The sequence below is a fragment of the Taeniopygia guttata genome, chromosome 3 (assembly GCF_048771995.1).
Source record: "Taeniopygia guttata chromosome 3, bTaeGut7.mat, whole genome shotgun sequence".
NCBI classification, from domain to species: domain Eukaryota; kingdom Metazoa; phylum Chordata; class Aves; order Passeriformes; family Estrildidae; genus Taeniopygia; species Taeniopygia guttata.
In genome coordinates, this window is record NC_133027.1 from 29,067,330 (window position 1) to 29,088,027 (window position 20,698).

Consider the following 20,698-nt stretch of genomic DNA (forward strand, 5'->3'; position numbering starts at 1 on the left):
CTATAGGAGACCTCTTTGAAAATATGTTCTTAAACACATTTATTTTTATACACAGCTTTTTTGAATTGTAAAGTGTCTGTTCTTCAGGAACAATAACTTATCAGGAGAATAATTGTGGCACAACTTTGTGCCACACTACTTGTTAGAATGTGACTCTTAAAACCTTACTCTATGTCTATCCTGTCACTAACAATAGAATTCTATTTTTTTTTAATATGCAGGGAGAAAGTATAAAATAAAATATAATTTTAACTATTACATTACCTTAGCAACCTCCTTATCAGTTTATATGATATACAGATTGAAATACAAAGCATTTACTGCATTCTGCAGGCACAGTAAGGAGACCAGAGAAGGTCCAGAAACAGGAATCTCCTATAAGGATACTCCCCTTGGGTTCCATCTATTTTTAGCATATAGAACAAAGCTGAAGATATCTTGCATTACGACAAACCTGTGCTTCAAGAATTTGTGTCTTTAGCATTTTAGCTAAAGAACACCACTGGATGCTGCCTGGAATTTTTCGCTACATATACCAGTCAATGGGTAGCAAACCAGGTACTCAAAAAACTGTGGTTGTAACTGATTTCACAAGAGACTAAATGACAATTCTAATAAATTCAGGTGTGTCTTAGTAATGTCCAGAGAGCATGATGATGTGAGCTTTAGAATAGATTTTGTTTAACTTAAAATGATCAACAGCGACATCCTCCAATGGCATGTACATTAGGGTTGTTTAGGACATTGTGGTAACAAAGTCTCAGGGGGTAAATAATGAGCTTGAAACACACATGAATCTGTTAGTGCTACTTCAAACAAGTATATTTACTACTTATCTTTGCTGAAGCAATTTCAAAACTGAATATGACAATACGAAACTCCACAGAATAGAAATGAGCAGATATCATTTAGTTCTAGCTCCAACCACTTTTTTCTAAAATGTGGTAAGAAGCCATATCTGAGAATTGCCTGTCAAAAAAGTCACGTTTCAAAAATGTTTTGGAGTGACCTAATATTTGCTTTTTTTCAGTAGCTTAATAAAGCTATGTCTGGCAGGGAGTTTTTGTAAATAAAACACTGCTGGAGTGTTTCAATGACTAACTTTTCCATCTCTGGATGTGTTGGAGGGGACTTTCAGCAACCTGGTCTAGTGAGAGATGTACCTGGCCATGGCAGGGGATTTGGAACTCAATGATATTTAAAGGTTCTTCCAACCCAAACTGATATGGTTCTATGATTCCATGTTCTATAAACTTGAGTTCACTAAAAGGAAAGGGAAAATCTAAACATTCTCTGACAGAGTGTTTGTTCTTTAATTTGGTGAATCTATTAATCGAACCACTTTAATTTAGTGTGAAACATACACAAGAACTGATGCATTGACAATGAAAGAGATAAAAGTATTCTGAAACAATGGCTGATGAAGAATGCGCCAATGATACACCAGAAAAGGACCTAAACAGTAAACTGCTTATAACATCATTCTCAGTTCTAAAAGCCTGGTTTATTTTAATTTAATTTCACAACAGTATGTTCATAACACTGTATTTCTATTTATTTATTGATATGATTTTTATCTATTAAGAAACTTAAAAGATAGAAAGTTTGATGGTTCCTTTAAAAGGGAAGGATGTACATTTAAATGAATCCTTACTTGTTAAAACTAAATTTAAGTCTCGCTTGAACATACTTCAAACCCTTCTGGTTAGCAATACATTAAAATAAATAAACTGACAGTTTTATAAAACATGCCAATAAAATGTGCCAATAAAAATCCATTTTAATTATCTAGGAATCTTACTCCAACTCTTTGCCTGTGCACACCCAAAAGGTTCTTGGTTGCTCTTCCAATATGCTCCTAGTTCTTTTTGACATGCATATTATTAGGAAATCTAAAGATGTATAAATAAATAAAGGGGTTTATGCTGCAATATTTATGATATAGCAAACGGATTCCTCAGCACCTAAGCCATCTTTTCAATTCTTTTTGATATTGCTATCTTGATATTTGTTTGGGAAGCTTTAGAACAGAAGTACATCAAATTGCTCAGGGTATGCATAGCTAGGTCAAATACCAAAGTTCTGAGCTAACAAAGTGTCATGATCAGTTTTTAACCCAAGGTCTGTTTATGGCTCGGCTGGTCTGTGTTTAAACTGAGGAATTATGAGCAAGTTGCAAACAATTGCTGTTATTGTCAGTACTGTAGAAAGAGCTGCCAAATATTTCAGTACACTCTTGCACAGTAATTGGTATTCAACTGTCATTCTGCACTTAATGGGGCTGAATAAACTCTTGATGTCATTCAAATGCCAAACTTTGATGATTGAGGCAGCTGTATGGGCAAAGAGTAATATGGAATGATACTGAAAAGCAAGGAAGCTGATATAAGTAGCAAAATTTTTAAATAACCTTTGTTTGTAAAACTTTAATTTTCAATTCCATCTCAAGGCCATAGGAAGCTAATTTTCAGAAGACTCCTACCATTATTTTAAAGCTCCACAGATGTCATGGTTTTACACAACTTGAGTAATCCTTCAACAGTTTTTGAAATTATATATATTGTTGTAGTTTAGGAATGATATTCCCCAGTTTAGCATTCCAACTGAAACCCTCTGTGCTGCTTGTTCAAACCTCACTCCTCCTCCTCCTCCCCCAGCACAGGGTTGGAGAGAATGGGAGGCACAAAATGTAAAGATCATGGATTGAGATAACACGAATTTATTGGAAACAGCAATGAGATGAGAAAACAAACAATAACAACAACAATACTAATAACAGAATGTACAAGAAATAAACAATTTACATGCATGTGGTCACCCCCAACAACACCCCACTGCACCATCATGCTACATCACCTGGAAGAGACCCCTGCCCCTGTCCTTGCAAAATTATTTGAGCTGGTATAGAATAATCTCTGGATCACAGCCATGCCCCTTCCTGGCTAGTGCAAGAATTAGCCCTGTCCTGGCCAGGACATATATGAATATTGGAAAGAATTAGCTAGCAGATATCCAGGCATAAGTGTGAAGCAGAGGAATGGGAAGTACTACTTATGAGTGGGAAGCAAAAGCAAAACAAATCACTGAACCAACAGCATAGGCTAGTATATTCCAGTTGTAAAATAAAGAGCTTTATACAGATTTGCCAAGTCTGGCATGTTACTCACCTTCAAGAAGCAGAAAGTTTTGAAACCCATCATCATGACTGTGACTCAAGTACTAGTTTCTAGCAGGGCATACAGTTCTAATGGGATGAGACTGACTATGGGAACTGCCTCCTTTAATATGTTTATGCTGTACCTTCATATTTATTGGCTTAAATTAATGAAAAAGCTTAAAAACAGAGTATATACACTGGAAAATAACTTTGAAGCATATAGAAATGACTGAAAAGAAGCAACAAGTATGCATGTTAAACCTTTTATCAGATAAAATACATTTTCTGTTCAAATATCAATTTTTCACATTGCTTTTTGTTCTTTACAACTATGGCAGGTAGATCAAAATATGAAAATCCTGATAAAATCCATTTTTATTTATTAATTTACATTACACTAAGTCAAACACTTGTAAAACAGCTTAGATGTCTTGAATGCTTTTACCTTCATATGTTAATTGTTGTAAAGCCTGTATGTTAAAATACATTGATGGATAGAAAAATATCTGAACTCTAAAAACCAAAAGGATACATGAGGAATGAATATGAAAATTTCATATGAATATGAATCTTTGTGCCTATCATGGTTTAACCCCAGCCATCAACCAAGCACCATGCAACCACTTGCTGACTCCATCACTAAAGGGATGGAGGGGAGAATCAGAAGGGCAAAAAGTGAGAAAACTCATGGCCTGAGACAAAGACATTTTAATAGGGAAAGCAAAACTGTGCTTGCAAGCAAACCAAGACAAGGAATTAATTCACTGTCTCCAACCAACAGACAGGTGTTCAGCCATCACCAGTAAAGCAGGGCTCCATCACACCTTGTGCACCATCATGCCATGTGTACCCATTTCCTTCTTCTTCCCCCAGCTTTATATACTGAACATGATACCATATAATATGGAATTGAGGATGAATAATATTCTGCTTTTGGCTGGGGTAGAGATACTTTTCTTCACAGTAGCTGCTATGGGCTGTGTTTTGGATTTGTGCTGAAAACAAGATTGACAATATAGAGATGGTTTGGTCATTGCTGAGCAGGGCTTACACAGAGCCAAGGTCCTTTCTACTTCTCCTGCTGCCATGATGGCAAGGAGTCTGGGGGTGCACAAGGAGCTGGAAGGGAACACAGCTGACTCCAAGTGGCCAACGAGATATCCTATAATACATAGTGTCATGCTTACTTTGTAAAACTGAGTGAAGCAGGAAAGGGAAGACATTTGGGATGAGGGCTTTGTCTTAAAAAAAAAAAACTATGATGAAGGCCTGTTTTCCTGGAGATGGCTGAATAGCTTCCTGCCCATAGGAAGCATTGAATTAATTCCTTGCTTTGTTTTGTTTGCGCGCACAGCTTTTTTTTTTCACCTATTAAAATTTCTTTATCTCAACCCACCAGTTTTCTCATTTTTACCCTTCCAATTCTCTTCCTATCCTGCTGATGAGGGAATGAGTGAGCAGTTACATGGTGCTTATTTAACAGTTGAGATTAAATCATGACAGTGCCTAAATAAAAAGCTAGGATTTGTTCAACTTCTTCTTTGTATTACTATTTTAGCCTTTGTGTATACTGCATAGATGTCCTCTGAGAATCTATAAAGCTATGCACAACTACACAGTAACAGATGCCCTTTATATTAAATCACCACTGTCTAATTTTACAAGAGTTTACAAGCCAAAATAACAAAACTTAAAAGCAGAATGAAGAGCATTAGGTGATAGACTTTTTTTTATTAGTTCAAATTTGTATATCCATTAACTCAAATCTTTATGGCCACACTGACAGTGAGATTCAAAACCAATAATATGTAGAGAAGTTGGAAGAGGAGCAAAGGTGAACATAAGGGCATCACCAGAGCCTGGCCATCCATATTTTGATTCTTGTTTGTTTTAATTGTTTCTTGAAATGTTACCTGGTTCCCCACAGCATTGCTCTCATGAAAAATAATTGAAAAAAATTAAATAAATTGAAATAAATGAAAAAAACAATCTCTGACTGAGGACACAGTAATGCAATACAATTTTCCTAGGGCTGCAATCCAATTAATTATATTGTAATATAATCCTAATCTTGCAATAAATCATATACCTGAGATACTCATGTAAAATCAAGTTCTCTATAGATCAGGGCCATAAATTTTGAAACCATATTAACAGCCTTAAAATATAGGAAATCTGTTTTGTTTTAGTTTGTGATTTGTACAATTAAAAAACCCACCTCCTAGAGAGAAAGAGATTGTTTTTAAGTGAATATCATCAAATTGATAATTGTCTTTTCATATAATCTCACCAAGCCTGCCTTTCTGAATTATGTTGATGGACAATTTTTACTGTGAACAAAAACACTTTACGAGTAGAGCAACCCTGGGGAATGAGATGCTGGAAAGCAATGCCAAAGAAAGGGACCTGGGAATACTGTTTTAAGGAAGGTTGAACATGAGTCAGCAGAGTCCTGGCAGCCAAGAGGGCCAGCCCTGTCTTGGGGGCCATCAGGCACAGCATCACCAGTTGGGCAAGGGAGGGGATTGTTCTGCTCTGCTCTGCTCTGCACTGGGGTGCCCTCACCTCGAGTGCTGTGCAGTTTTAGGTGCCAGAATACAAGACAGATATTAAACTAGTAGATATCATCCAAGTGGGGCAACAAAGATGGTGAAGGACCTTGAGTGGAAGCCGAGTTGAGGTTGCTTGGTCTGTTCAGCCTGGAGAAGAAGGGAGATATTGCAGTTGCAACTTCGTGTGAGGGAAAAAGGAGGGGCAGGCACCAATCTCTTCTCTTTGGTGACAGTGTCAGGACCTGAGGGAATGGCCTGAAGTTGTGTCAGGGGAGGTTTAGGTTAGATCTCAGGAAAAGGCTCTACTCCCAGAGTTTAGCTGACACTGGAAGAGTCTCTCAGGGAAGTGGTCACAGCTCTAATGTGACAGAGTTCAAGAAGCATTTGGACAATGCTCTCAGGCACATGATCTTGGGGGTGAACTTGTGCAGGGCAGGGAATTAGACTTGATGAACCTTGTGGGTCCCTTCCAACTCAGAATATTCTGTGATATGCCATTTTAGGGACCAAACCAATTGCTCATAGACTAACATAAATAATAGACAATGAGGATCAACAGGTTAATTAATAAATTCACTGCTCATGGTAGGACACCTAATAGCTCTCTGTTGTTTACTCCCTCACCAAGATGAATAAGGGATGACTGCTGTTACTTATGGAATTCTATTGCTCCTTTTACTTTGCCAAGTTGCTGTTTTTCAATTCTCTGTTATTTCTCTAGGATTTCTTACCTTTTCATTTCAGTGTTTTCCCTCCTGAATCCTTGATCTACTAACTACCCAGTCTCAATAGTCTTCTCTCTGTCTGAAATTTTACCTTTCTTACCTTGAATAGCTTACAGCTTATGCACTTTCTGGTGGCTCCTTCCTACTGCTTAGCAGTTTTCTCAAAAATCCAAGCCAAGATTGCACAGCTGTTCTCTATCAAAACCAGGCTTTGTATCACAGCCAAGTGAATCCCTGGGAGGAGGGTTATATACAGGTTACACCTATGCTGGTTTATTTGACTGGGTCAGGGACCATCACAGGGTACTGGGCGACAAAAAATCTGTCATTAAATTACTGCCACATTTAGCAGTTTGATCAGGGGCAACTAGTACTCCCCAAATTGTACCTGAGCATGCTTTGAGGGATAGTATTGCTCAGTAACTCTTAAAACCTCATAGTTTTGACATGGCTTCCCAGTAGTGGAGTGTGAGAGAGTTTAATAATGCAAACTTCAACACCAAAGAGAAAAAACAGGCATGTATAATTGATTTGTCAGCACTGTTCCCAGGTGGCCAGGAAGGCCAGTGGCATCCTGGCCTGTATCAGGAATAATGTGGCCAGCAGGAAGCTATTCTTCAGCACTGGTGAGGCTGCACCTTCAGTGCTGTGTCCAGCTCTGGGCCCCTCAATTTAGAAAGGATTTTGAGATGCTCGAACGCATCCATAAAAAGACAAAGAGGCTGGTGAAGGATCTAAACCACAAGACCAATGAAGGGCAGCTGAGAGAGCTGTGGGTGTTCAGCCTGGAAAAAAGAAGGGGTTTTTTTCACCTTATTCCTCTCTATGACTCCCTGAAAGGAGGCTGTAACCAGTTGGGGGTTTGTCTCTTCTACCAGGCCACCAGTGACAGGACAAAAGGACACAGTCTTAAACTGCACCAGGGAAAGTTTAGACTAGGCATTAGAAAAACAATTCTTTACAGGAAGTGTGGTTGGTCACTGGGCTACCCAGGAAAATGGTGGAGTCATTGCTCCTGGAGGCATTTAAAAACAGACTGGATACATGGCACTCAGTGCCATGGCTTAGCTGCTAAGCTGGTGCTAGGACTTGATGGTCTCCAAGGTCTTTTCCAAACTAGTTGATTCTGTGATTCTATGATTCTGTGATTAATGCAGATTTAGCCTATCATATCACCAGTCTGACATCAGCAACAGGGGAAAGGGGCATACAAACTAAAATAAGAATTAATATATTATCCATTATGTCAGCTATAGTGAATATATTTCAATTATAATAAGACACTTTCAGGAGATTTGGAGAGTGAGAATACTTGATTGTCCAAAATTACCAAAATCACTACAATTCAATAGCAAAATCCACAAAGCTGTGAGGAAACAAAACAAAACAAAACAAAAAAAAAAAAAAAAGAAACTCAAAAACAGTTTTCCAAATGAGGACAATTTTTTTTTTAAACCATATATGATTTTTTTCCTGAACAAATATCCAAGAACATGAATGCATGCACGCATGAAACAGAATATGTTTCAGTGAAGGTTGCTAACACATTCCTCCCAAAATAACTTCAAAGAATTAACATAATGAATGTGTAAATTGAAGCAGAAACTTGTTACATTTTTGCTGCCCTACAAGCTGAAAGCAGCTTGGCTGATTTGCTTTGAACTTTCAAAATATTCTTCTTTTGTAGTTTCAAACTAGGCAAAAGAATTTTTAGGACAGATAGTATAACTTTAAACAATAACAAGGTACTGAAAAGTAGGCCAACAAGTGGAATATTGGTTGAATCTTTAACTAGTCTCATTCTTTCAAGTTCTGCAGATTCATTCCATAGTCTGTAGAAACATGCAAAATTTAAGTTTTTATGTGGGTTTGCTTAGCATTGACACAAAGCAAAATTGAAACATTCCTTTTGAATTGCAATGTATTTTATACAGCTCCTCTCCAGCCATCAGAATATTCTGCACTGTTAATGTTGAAAGAGTTGGAGGAAAAGAGAAAAGAAGAAAAAGAAAAGAAAAGAAAAGAAAAGAAAAGAAAAGAAAAGAAAAGAAAAGAAAAGAAAAGAAAAGAAAAGAAAAGAAAAGAAAAGAAAAGAAAAGAAAAGAAAAGAAAAGAAAAGAAAAGAAAAGAAAAGAAAAGAAAAGAAAAGAAAAGAAAAGAAAAGAAAAGAAAAGAAGAAAAAAAGAAAAGAAAAATAAAAGGAGAAAGGAAAGAAAATACTTGTTTTGTACCTATTTCATGTTTACTCAAAAGGAAACTAGGTAATGTATATCACAGTGCAGTTCATAGAGAAAGGAGCAGAAGTAAATTAAAGTCAAAGAGTAGAAACTCCATATGCCACAGATTGTTGAACACCTGTTTTTCCCTAACACCCTTTAATCTATTAGGAGGGCAATGTTAGACTTGTGGAAGGGGAGCTAGTGATATTAAAAGCACAAGCTATATTTCATAAAAATTTTGTTTGTAAGGCTAGAACTGGCACATCATATTATGAGACCAAAGAGCAGAGAGACTGAAGTTTCACAGCTCTATGATGCCTAGTTGTTTAAAATTGTTATTGGTCTTTTTGTTTTTATTGCTGTTTTATGCATTTTCTTATTTTGCTTCCAGGCAGTTTTTCCACCAGTTTCTTTATTGTGCTTTTGTACATAGCAATCAATGATCTTGTTTCCATATCTACACCTACAGGAGACCTATGTTCTCTCACTCCATCTGCCATCAGCCTCTCAGGTAATAAATGAGAGAGATGATAAGCACTCTGCTTGCCTCCCTCAGGTGCTCTGACTCACTCTTGTGGAAGTGTTTTTTGCTTGAGGGATCCTGGCTGCTAGTGCTTTCCTCCTTTTTTCTCTCTCCTGCACCAATGAATAGCCAAAAGCAGACCATGGGACCATAACTGCTAGCCATCTGTTTTCTCTGTAAACTAAAAAAAGCATCAAAAAATTTGAAATAAGTCACTCTCATTGTGAATTGGTTTATTAAAAGTGTTATACTCTAAAAACAAAGAAAGAGAAGCAGGAGAGAATTAGAGAATAAGAGATAGTTATTCTTTATCACTGAAGTTTTCCAATCATAAAATAATCAGTAAAAAAAATTCTAAGTAATTCAAGTCAATTCTTTAGGAGTTCTGCAAATGTGTACTCTTCCATCACTGATATTTTAACATTATTTTACACCCATATATGCATGCATCTTTTAAAAGGTACAAAATACACTCATGAAAGGTACTAGGACACTCATAGACTTTGAACCCTTTGAGTTAAGGTCTGCAACAGAAAAAAAAAAAAAATTTAGCTCTAGTTAATTATACTATTTTTTGGTCAGCATCTTTCTTTTCTGGCATTACTTCCAAAACACAGAAATCGTGTTAAAAAAAAACTCGAAAAAATAGCTTGAAAAAAATTTAAGAACTGTAAATGTTTGACTATTATAGGATAAGATTCCAAGTAAGAATTACAGAAAAAGCAAATTTAGTCAAAAGTGTTAAAAAGGAAGAACTCTCACAGAATCAGATAATGAGATGTGTTAGAAACTGAAATAAAAGGTGCCTTCAAAGGATGGAAATTATATCAGTGGTATTAGTGGACTAAATGTCTAGGTATAAACATTTTCAATGAAATAATAAAGTTTCTGAGCAAAATTGCTTAAATTTGATGTCAAATTATTAGGGTTATCATCAAGAAAATCAATCACTTCAAAATTTTCTTGTTTTAACTAAGCAAAACAAATACTTTGTCAGCAATTCCCCCCCTCCAATCTTTTGCCATATTGACTAAATTGTGTGTTTGGACTTACAAGTAACTTTGGTATTTATTTCAACCAAGAATCTGGAATATTTCTTCTTTTTTTTTTTTTTTTTTTACCAACCTAAAATTTTTATTTGTTTTAGTATTGTTTATTTACTGCAAAGAAATATTATCCAACTATTTCCAGATGCCCACGTGGGAAAAGCTGCTGCTCACAACGATAAAATCACAAACAGGTTTCTGGAAAACTTTCAAAGATCCTTTGATTCTCAGCTGATCTCAGGCCAAAGAAAGCTCCTAAGTATGATATGGTTGTGTTTTTCAAAAGAATCTGCCCAGATCTTTGAGAGACAGGAGTAGGAGAGAGTGACTAACAGCTACTTATGGAAGATTAGATCAGGCTATTGTTGGATGAGCACAAACCTCCAAAATCCTTCTTGTTATTTCATTGGGAATAAACGGTGATGATTTGTACCTTTGGCTGCCAAAGGAGCAACAGCCCAATAATAGCTTATCAGAGTGTGAGAACCTCTTGAGGTAATTCTGATTACATGATGAAAAAAAAACAGGATACCATGTCTATCATCAGCAGGAAAAAAGCTGAATTACCTTTTCCAATTTCTGGTTTCATTGATTATACAAAGTTTAATCCCAGGATGTTAAAAAATGCCTTATACTCTGGGAAAAAAACAACACTGGCTTTATTCATGGGTCATCACATGACTTTGTGATAATACTTGAAATAAGAAAGATTTTATCTCCCATTCTTTTGAGGAAATACTGAAAGTTAATATGTCTGGTTTTGTTAAAAATGACAAGAGGGACATATAAAATATACTACAGTGGACTGACCAGTTAAACTGAACATCTTTGCTTGTTTTAATATAGTGGTTTGAAAATAAGCATTGCTGTTATGTAATTAAATTGATTTTGTAATATTCCATACTTCAAACGTTTATTTTCTCTTTATTATCTTCTGCATTTTCCACATTGTTAGTAATGGTTTTGGGGCACTATAAATAGTTTCTCAAACATTTGAAGTTTATCAGTTTTGAATAATTTTTACTACCCAATGAATTTACCCCTGTGCACAGACATATGCGCATACATGCAACCCTCCACACACCTTTCAATATAGTGTTGTAATAATACAGGAGACAATAAACTGAAAAGAAAAGAAAATTGCACAATTAGTATAATGATCTATATTGTTTGTGTAGCAACCAATATACTTTATACTTAAGACACAACCTTGAAAAAGCTGCAAATTACAAAGAATATATCTGTGTGTTAAAATTAGAGAGCTTACCACTAATTTATCAAATATTTAATTTAGTCATAGATTAGTAAAATAAAAGAGCCTAAGGTCATAAGAAATTATTAGGACATTCAATCTGACCAGCACATTACAAGTAATTACATTTTTCTTCACTCATTTTATATCAAACTGAACAATTTTTATGTAATGTATCTTTTATGAGTAGCTTGCTTGCATCTGAACTAATCAAGATATTTAAAATATCTTCCACTTGTCATAATTATTATTTTTTTAATTTGTGCAGATTAAGGCTTCAATCATCTTGTTTCCTTCATTCTAGTAGAACATTATTCTTTTATGTTTTATTTCCTTCTTTTCTTATGAAATATTACATCAAAGTCAGTGACTTGATTAAAAATGTAGACCTATATGAGTAAAACAACATCATAGCATGAATCTGACCACAAGCATCTGGACAAACAGGTGATGGCTTAAGTTTTAGCTTTTATATTTTCCAGATTCTGTACTGCTTTAGTACATAACTCTGAACTTCATATAAAGTGTGTAGGGCGCCAGTCTCTAGGGAGTGCTGTTCTCCAGGACAGTTTCGATGAATGGAGACGAGAGATCTCTGAAGGCTGCTTTTAGAATATCAGGTTTATTAGGGATGGTGAAAGGTCTTGCAAGGCCTGAGGTGATGGGGGAGGGGAGAGAGAGGATGTTCTAGGGGAGGGTGGAAGATCTAAGAGGGGAGAAGTTCCAAGAGAGGAGAAGTTCCAAGAGGGCGTCTGGCCCCTCGGAGACCCTTTATCAGGGGGCTTCAAGGTGGGCTGGAACAAGACTTGGGCCAATGGGGTCACAGACACTTGATGCTTCAGGGTAGGGTTACAGGTGTGGGATGAACCATACATTTTGGGGGGTTGAGATGGAACAGTCCATTTGACTTTTGGACCTATCTGTAGGTAAGGGTATTGTCCAGCCAGTAGGGGGGGATTGTTTTCATCCTGGCTGTATTATTGTAAACTTTTGCCAGGCAATTATATTTATCCATCCTTCCCAACAAAATGTTTGCAAGTTCTCTTCACAGTTTAGTCAGACAAAACAATCCTTTTCCAGCCCAAGTGCCGAGGACAGTTGTTATAGCCTCAGGCCCAAAAAGTCCAAACAGTGAATGGAGAAGAGCAATTTGGGAGGATGGGACTTCATAACCTGCAGCTCTTATTGACAACTAACCCCAATATGTAAAAGGACCAAAACCTATAAAAGTGTGAAAACTCATGACCGATCATCCATCCTGGGTGCATCTTGGGTCCATCTCGGGCAGAGCCCCATCCAGGCTCTTGTGCTGCCCAAGGTGTGTCCTTTGAAGGCTTTTCAATAAATACCTCCTCTAACTCTGTTCTAGGTACCCTCTCCAGGCATCACAGGTGTCTGGAAAATTTTAGCTTACCCATTCTGTTGCTATTAACATACTGTCTGAAAAGCTTTCAACTGAGCACAGCTAGTACTGGCTGATGCAATGCCAGAGTATAGCCCAAGGATTTAAGGCATCAACAGGGGGATCAGTTCTAGTGATCAGTCTGTACGGAGCTACCTTGTTTCTGAAGGGACAGCGTAATTGTATGATTCATGACTTGCTGAGTGATATGGATTATCAATAACCTCCTTGAAATGCACTTCTGTGGGTGTGAAATCAGTTTGTAAAAATGAAGAGGAAATAGTATAATTGGATTTAAAAGAGCTGGGAAAGTGAATTTGAAATGTTTTATATCAAAATTAATCACATTTTTCACCTTAGTTGCACTCAGAATATAATGAGAGACTGTGTGGGTAATTTCTCCTCCATATGAAATATGATTTACAAGGATATGTGCAAACTACAGCACTTAAATCTCACTTATGGCCCAGCAGGACACCACTGTTTAGAAGACAATAAACAATATTAATAGTAAAGAATTCAGGAGCAGGAATGCTTTTGAATGAAGACATGCTGAATGAGTATACAAAGACAAGGGGCTCCAGAAGAGTTATACAGAAATTCAAGATAGCAAGTATCAAAAAAAAAAAAAAAAAAAAAAGAAAACAAAAGAAATAGGCGTGACTACATGGAAATAATTTCTGGCAAAGAATAAAAGGGAGTATTTCAAGCCACATAAATGCTAGCTCCAAACACAAAACTAAATCTAGAAAGATTCCTACATCCACCCAATCTTGCTTTAAGCATCAGGATTGACTGTAGAAAATGAAAAACTGCAGTAATAGAACTTAATGAAAATTCAGGAGTTCTCATCTCTGAGGGAGTCTTCCCTTGCTTCACAGTGATGCTACACAAAAACACATGGGAAAGCTGAGGCAAGGAAAACTGACATAATATTAAATTTACTGATTTTCAATGTCTGAAGGTTATGGGAAAGCTCAGTGGGGGTTTTTCCTGTACGTGGTTGATAATAGAAGCCAGTTCCATTCTGCTTCAGCTACCTACTTTTGTTAGCTGGAAGAAGGCCCGTAGTTGTTGCCCCCGAAAAATTTCCACTGCAGAAGGAAAGTCCTCCATTTTTAAGTTATTTGACATAAGCCTCTGATGGGGGATAAGAGGATGGAAAGACTCTGCTGTCACAAAATCAGAAACAATCTCTTTTATTTCTTTCTGAAACTGTAGGATATTGAGGATAAATATGTCTGTGAACACCATAGAGAAAGTTCCCATCTCTCAGGGATTCTTGCCTAGACACCCAGTGATGCTACAAAAAAACACACGGCAAAGCTGAGGCAGTGAAAACAGAAATCAAATTCTCAAACTAGCAGGGTACTGGGGATTAGTATGTGAACACTGGTGGCTGAAAGTTCTCAGTAACTGAATCCTGTAAAGCCAGCTACCTATGTGTGTGTCTTAATACAAACAAGTTGCTAGAAACAAGAAAGCTCATCAGAATCATAAAATCATTTAAAAGTATTAGTTGCAAGAGACCTTGAAGATCATCTGGTTTTAACCTCTGCCATGAACAGGGATATCCTCCACTTAGATCACTATGGTCAAAGTCCTGTCCAACCTGAGTTTGAACACTTCCAGGAATGGGGCATGTACAACTTCTCTGGGCAACGTTTTACAGTGTCTCACTATTTTCCTCATAAAAAATTTCTTCCTTCTATCTAATCTAAGCCTATTATCATTTTGTTTAAAACCATTCCCCTTGTCTTATCACTGCAGGCTTTAGTTAAACCTCTACCTTCAGAGACCCCTTTAAGTATTGACATACCACAGTAAGGTCTTCTATGAATGCTCCAAAAATGGATTACACCCCTGAGCACTTAACATTGATTACTACCATGAAAACAAATTATTTTCACCATGCTGACATGGCTTTTTCCTTGATAATGGCTTTTGTTTTTTTAAATCTTGAGTTATGTTAAACAAGTCTGTAACTCAAAATTTCTCCAGTATCCCATTAAATGTGCTGTAAGCATAGCTACATAGTTTCAAAAACCCAGTATTCACAAGCATGATTATCTCAAATTATCCAAAAAACCATGAGAAGAATAAAATGAGGAAAAAAATGTGGTCAGGGAAGGAAAAAGGTGTCTTTGGTATTGATTATAATATTTTGACGTACATCTTTACATTTCTAAAGTATAAATTTAATGGGAAATTTCAGACTTCATAAAAGGGCAAATGTTTATGCTTTAATATCAAGTCAAATGCTTTTAAAAGTCTAATGAGAATTTCACTTCTTTATGTCAAACCAGAAATGGGAGACAAAGTAAATGTAGTGGGTAAGGGCTTTCCAGGCTAAATGACCATATTTTGTCCAAAATTTTTAAATTTCTTTCTAAAATAGATTTTTTTTTAATATAATATCAGCAAAACCCACATTGGAAGAACTCCTAAAGTTACAGAATTGGTGACATTTCCATGAGAACATCTGGCACGTTTGACAGTTAAATGACACATGATGTAAACAGAAAAATAGTGCAAACCCCTATTGAAAAATTATTTTTCTTCAGTTTGAGTCTGTAAGACCTTTAAATGCCTGGCTGTAAGTTTTCTCTTACTGAATATGTTAACATGATTGACAGTAAAGGAAATATATGTGTGGAACCTTTGAACAAAAAAAAAAAAAAACCAAAACAAAGACCACAAAACAGAAAATACAATTTAATTCACTTCAAAAACATACATATATGTATGTGGAAATATATATGTATGCTTATATGTATGCATGCACTTATATATGTGTTAAAGAAAGTATCTTTCAGATATCTCTTTGATAATGTACATTATCATTAGCTATGGGAATGTGGCAGATTTCAATTAAGATTTAAACATTTTTTACTTAATCTTCTACTAAATTCTAAAAATATGTTTATTATCTATCCAGATTGTATGCAGTTAAGTCATTTGAAAAAAAAAAACAAACATGTATATATATTAATCTATATAAATAAAATCTAAAACAAAATTTAAAACCCCTCATAACACATAGATGCATGGGATTTTTTAAATGCATGCATTTCTTAAAAGATTGATCTACCCTGTGTGTTGTTTTTAATAAAGAAGTCTCTAAAAATATACATGTTAACACATGATTTTAATAGCTTTGTGGTCTCAGTTCTTTATAAATTGTTCTTATAAATGTCTAGAAAGAAAAATATATCACTGATTGCTGAACACTTTTTACCATATTGTTTTCTTTTACAGATTTCTTTTGTTAAAAATTAGGTCAATAGTCAATCTGTCAACAATTTTACAGCATGTTATGAAATATTAAATATTATTTGGATTAATTTCCTTTATTAATTTTTAAGAAATATTTACAAAAGGTTTTCTATTTTCCTTAAGAAAAACAGCATTAGGTCTTGAGGCTTGATATGGTAAAAAAAATAGAAGCAATGTGACTTTGAACTTTTTTACAGTGATTGGGAAGAACAGAATATGAACTATGACTCAGCCCAAAGATTCTATTTCCAGCCCAGTGAATTGCAATGATTTAAAAGTTATTATTGGGTCATATTTTGGCCAAGCTCTTCCAGTACTATATTTTAAAGTATCTTCATAAATGCTTTAGATTATTTAGAGAGCCAGGAAATGGAATTTTTGATATTATGAAAAAAATAGGTGTAATACATAGAGTTTGACAAAAATGTTACATATCAAATTATATATCTGCACAATTTTTCTACATCCCTATAGCCATAAATGACCTCTATGTAAAAATAGAAACATAGTTCAATTTGCAAATATAACTCATTCATTAACCTATAATATCAGACCAAATCCAGTATAATTTAAATGAGTAGGTTGTTATTTCATTGCCCCCTGAAAATCTGAATGAATATTGTGCCTGATTTGATATTCTTATTAAAATGATACCTTTTTTTTTTTTAGAAAATCTGCCTTTCAAAAGAAAAATTAGTCCTAAAAAGCTGTAAAAACTTCAGCTTCCTGAGTTTTATATATTAGCATTTTATCCTCTGATTTGTATTTTTATAGTAACTAATTAACAGGTGACTGTCTTCTAAAACCTTATGTTTCAAAATGTAATTTTCTATTACTGGTGGGTAACAAATGAAAATGAAGCATGGTTACACTCCAAAACAAAGAGACAGATAAGAAGCGCATACTTGATTTTGTGTGAGAGAATGCTCCTCATTTAATGACCTCATTTGTTCCCTTTCACATATTGGGTTTTTTAATGTGAGATCATAGACACCATTTCATGTGCAGGAATACCACCATTATTCTTCCTTGTAGTCAATGCTTCTTCCTTTCCACACTTATGCTTTCTGTACTCACCCTTCTCCTTCTTTCTGCCTCTCCCCTGTGGGATCTCAGTAATGAAAAGTGTATATGAAGGAAAAGGCAATAAATTCAAATGATCTCTTGATTGTAAGTTTCAAATGGTCAGCAATGCCAGTCCTCAGAAAGCCAGCCTCCAGCCTTTTCTACTGGAAGGACATGAGACCTATGTTACAGGTAACTTCTCTGATTCTTGTCTGGATATGGCACATGGAAGAAAACAGAAAACAAATGTTGAAAACACAACGAAAGATAGTATATTGAAAGGGCCCATATATTTTCTCCTACATAGTTATTTCCCACATCATTCGTAAATGTATATCAATGAGAATTGGTGCCCCTCGGGGATTCGTGTAATGATGGAACAATTGTTATTTAATATCTTCATTAATGACATATTATAAAGGGATCAAGTGCTCCCTCAACAAATATGCAATGACTCCAAGCTGAGTGGTGCATTTGGCACAAGCAAAGGATGGAACATCATCCAGAGGGACCTGGACAAGCTCCAGAAGTGGGCCCACGGTAATCTCAAAAGGTTTAGCACCAGCAAGTGCAAGGTTCTGCACTTGGATCAGAGAATGGTGTCAGTATAGGCTGGGGTATGAACAGATCCAGAGCAGCTCTGCCAAGAAGATCTTGCGGGTACTGATGGATGAGTGGCTGGACATGACCTGGCAACACCCCCAAAAGCCAAACTTATCCTGGGCTGCACCAAAGTAGCGTGGCCATCAGGGTGAGGAAGGGGATTTTGCCCCTCTGCTCTGCCCTTCTGAGATACCACCTTCAGAGCTGCGTCCAGTTCTGGGGTCCCCAGAACACAGACCTGTATTATCAAATGCAGATGAGGCTCAGCAAAACAATAAAAGGGATGGAGTTTATTACTTTTCCTGTGAGGAAAGGCTGATAGAATTAGGTTTGTTCAGCTTGGAAAAGGAAGACTTTGGGATGACTAAACTGCAGCCTTTCAGTCCTATAAGAAAACCTACAAAGATCATGTAGTGAAAAACTACAAAGAGCATGTAGTGACAGGACAAGGGGGAATGGATTCAAACTGAAAGAGAATAGGTTTAGATTAGGTATTAAAAAATTATTTTCTGTAAGGTTAGTGAGGAACTGGAATAGGTTTCCTAGAGAAGTTGTGGATATCCCATCCTTGGAAATGTTCAAGTCCAGATTGGATGGAGCTCTGAGGAAGTTGATCTAGTGGAAGGTGTTCCTGCCTCTGACAGGAGTTGTAACTAGGTCTCTTCCAACTCAGACAATTCTATGATTCAATGATTCTATTATTAGTTCCTATGGAGAATTTTTTAAAAGAAAAATCCTCTCTAGTCAATATTACTCAAAATAGAGATATGTTATTTTCAGCATAATGAAGTGCTTCTTTTGGAGAATGCCAAGAGGATTTTTAATAATAACATTAATGGAGGAAGCTGATTCAATTTCCTTCTTATCAAATCAGACTACTAGTCTCAGACTGAAATCTTACAATTTTCTGAAGCTACAAGAAATTCTCTGTATACATTAGTAAAACTGCAAAATGAATATATTTCTATTCATCTGTTTTTGCAACTAATCCACCCTGTCCCACTAGTTCTTAAAAAAAAAAAAGAACCAAAAAAGGATAAAGAACAACAGCTGTATGATGGTGAGATTACAGAGAATTAAGGTGAGGGAGAATGGAATGACCCAAAAAAGCAGTAAGGAGAACCTTGGCTCTGACCCTCTTCCTTCTCTGACAGAAAAAAAATCCTGTAGGATTCCTCTGGGACACTAACAATCCAGAATGATTTCTACCTTTATTCATGCAGGTGTCTATGAGCAGAGTACTTACTATGCTTGGAAAACATATTTTAAATGGCCTGAAAATCAGGGTCTAGTCACATTTTCCTATTGATACAGGCTCTTTTTTTTATGATACTTTTTGATTTTCTTCCTGTGGAACTGAAATGAATTTAAATATTTTTTTTGCATCAAACATAGAAAACTGAACTAAGGAATTGAAGACAAAGTATGAAGAAACTACTCACTGGGTATAAAATATTCTCATCTTTAAGAAAGCATGGATCTTTAGCATTAAGGAAAGCTTTGCAGCAGGTCATATATCTCAGTATTTTATGGAGTTTTGTAAAGCTTGTACCAGGAAAGTCATAAGGACTCCTTTTATACAGGTCTGAAGTCCTTGGAACTAAGAAAAACAATATCATAATTCAGAAAGATATAGAAATATGCCTTTCATCCTGCCTGTTCGTTTTGGAGTGATATGTTAAGCAATGCTCCACTTTCCTCAAACATACTGTTGATATGTTATTTAATTATAATAGTTAAGAACTTATTTTTCAAGCCTAATTGCAAAAAAAAAAAAAAATTAAAAATTTTCTTATTTTATAGAAAGAAGAATCAAAATTAATGAAGAGTGGAAATTTTATTATGGAATAAAAAATACCTTTACATAGACTAGATTAGATGGGACTGTAAAGAATGACAGAAGATGAGCTTGTAAAAGGGGGATACGGATGTTTGAGAATGCACACAAAACTGCTGGTTTATTTTCATTTTTCTATTTGAACCAAAGATATTATGAAGTATACTATATGAATTGGAATTTATTGAGCTATTTAGCTGAGGTTTTTAATTATATTTTCCTTCATGCAAATTTATTCCTAGATTTTAATCAATAATTTGCATATCAGGACTTGAATTTCATTAAAGCATAGCCAATGCCAAAATTGCTTTTTCTATTCTAAATTTTTAGTCTTTTCCTCTCTCATTGAATGCTACCATGTTTATGGAATTTTTGCCTCATATTCCTAGATAGAGAAATTCAGTTCTTGCAATTGCTTCTAGGTTTTTCAACTTTATTTCCTTTATCTTAATATTTTACTCTGGCAAATTGCATCGGGTTTTTTCTTTGGTTTTTTTTTTTTCTCCCTAGCTCTGTCTTTCTAAATATTTTCATGAAGAATTTTTCAGCAATTTCAATTAATAGTAAAAGAATTTTTTCTGTGTGTGGATGTTTCATGCTTAAAATTAAAATAAAGTTTTATGTTTAAAATAAGTTCTCTGTTAACTCTCATAACACAAGGTGATTCCCCCTCGCCCCCCGAGATTTAATTTTTCTTTCAAATTCTGTTGCTTTAACTTTTTTTTTCTCTTACAGATTCTCTAGTGGTCTTCCTTTTGTAGTCACTCAGTTGGACCTACTTTTAGCTGATTTGTACTACAATATATCCTAGTATTACTGACTCCAAAAATTTCTGTTATGAATCTATCTCTAGTCCAATACCTATATATGTAACATGGAAATATAGTGACAAAGGATGAAGAAAAGGCTGAAATACTTATCTTCTCCTTTGCACCAGCCTTTAATAGTAAGAGCAGTTGTTCTCTGGGTTCTGGTTAGAAGAGAGGGACAGGGAACAGAATAAAGCCCACATAATCCAAGGGAAAATAGTCAGTGCAGCCA

At 35.6% G+C, this 20,698-nt stretch overlaps 1 long non-coding RNA gene across 6 annotated transcripts in view; it reads left to right on the forward strand.

Annotated features, from left to right (window-relative positions):
- LOC115494258 (uncharacterized) overlaps positions 1 to 20,698 on the forward strand; it is a 153,375-nt gene that overhangs the window by 76,221 nt on the left and 56,456 nt on the right. For 5 of the 6 annotated variants that reach the window (XR_012054918.1, XR_012054920.1, XR_012054921.1 and 2 more), the window contains one exon: positions 8,369 to 11,748. The exons of the other annotated variant lie outside the window; for it this stretch is intronic. This is a non-coding gene — a long non-coding RNA (uncharacterized lncRNA). Of the gene's footprint in view, positions 1 to 8,368; positions 11,749 to 20,698 lie in introns of those variants that run through there. 6 annotated transcript variants of the gene reach the window in all.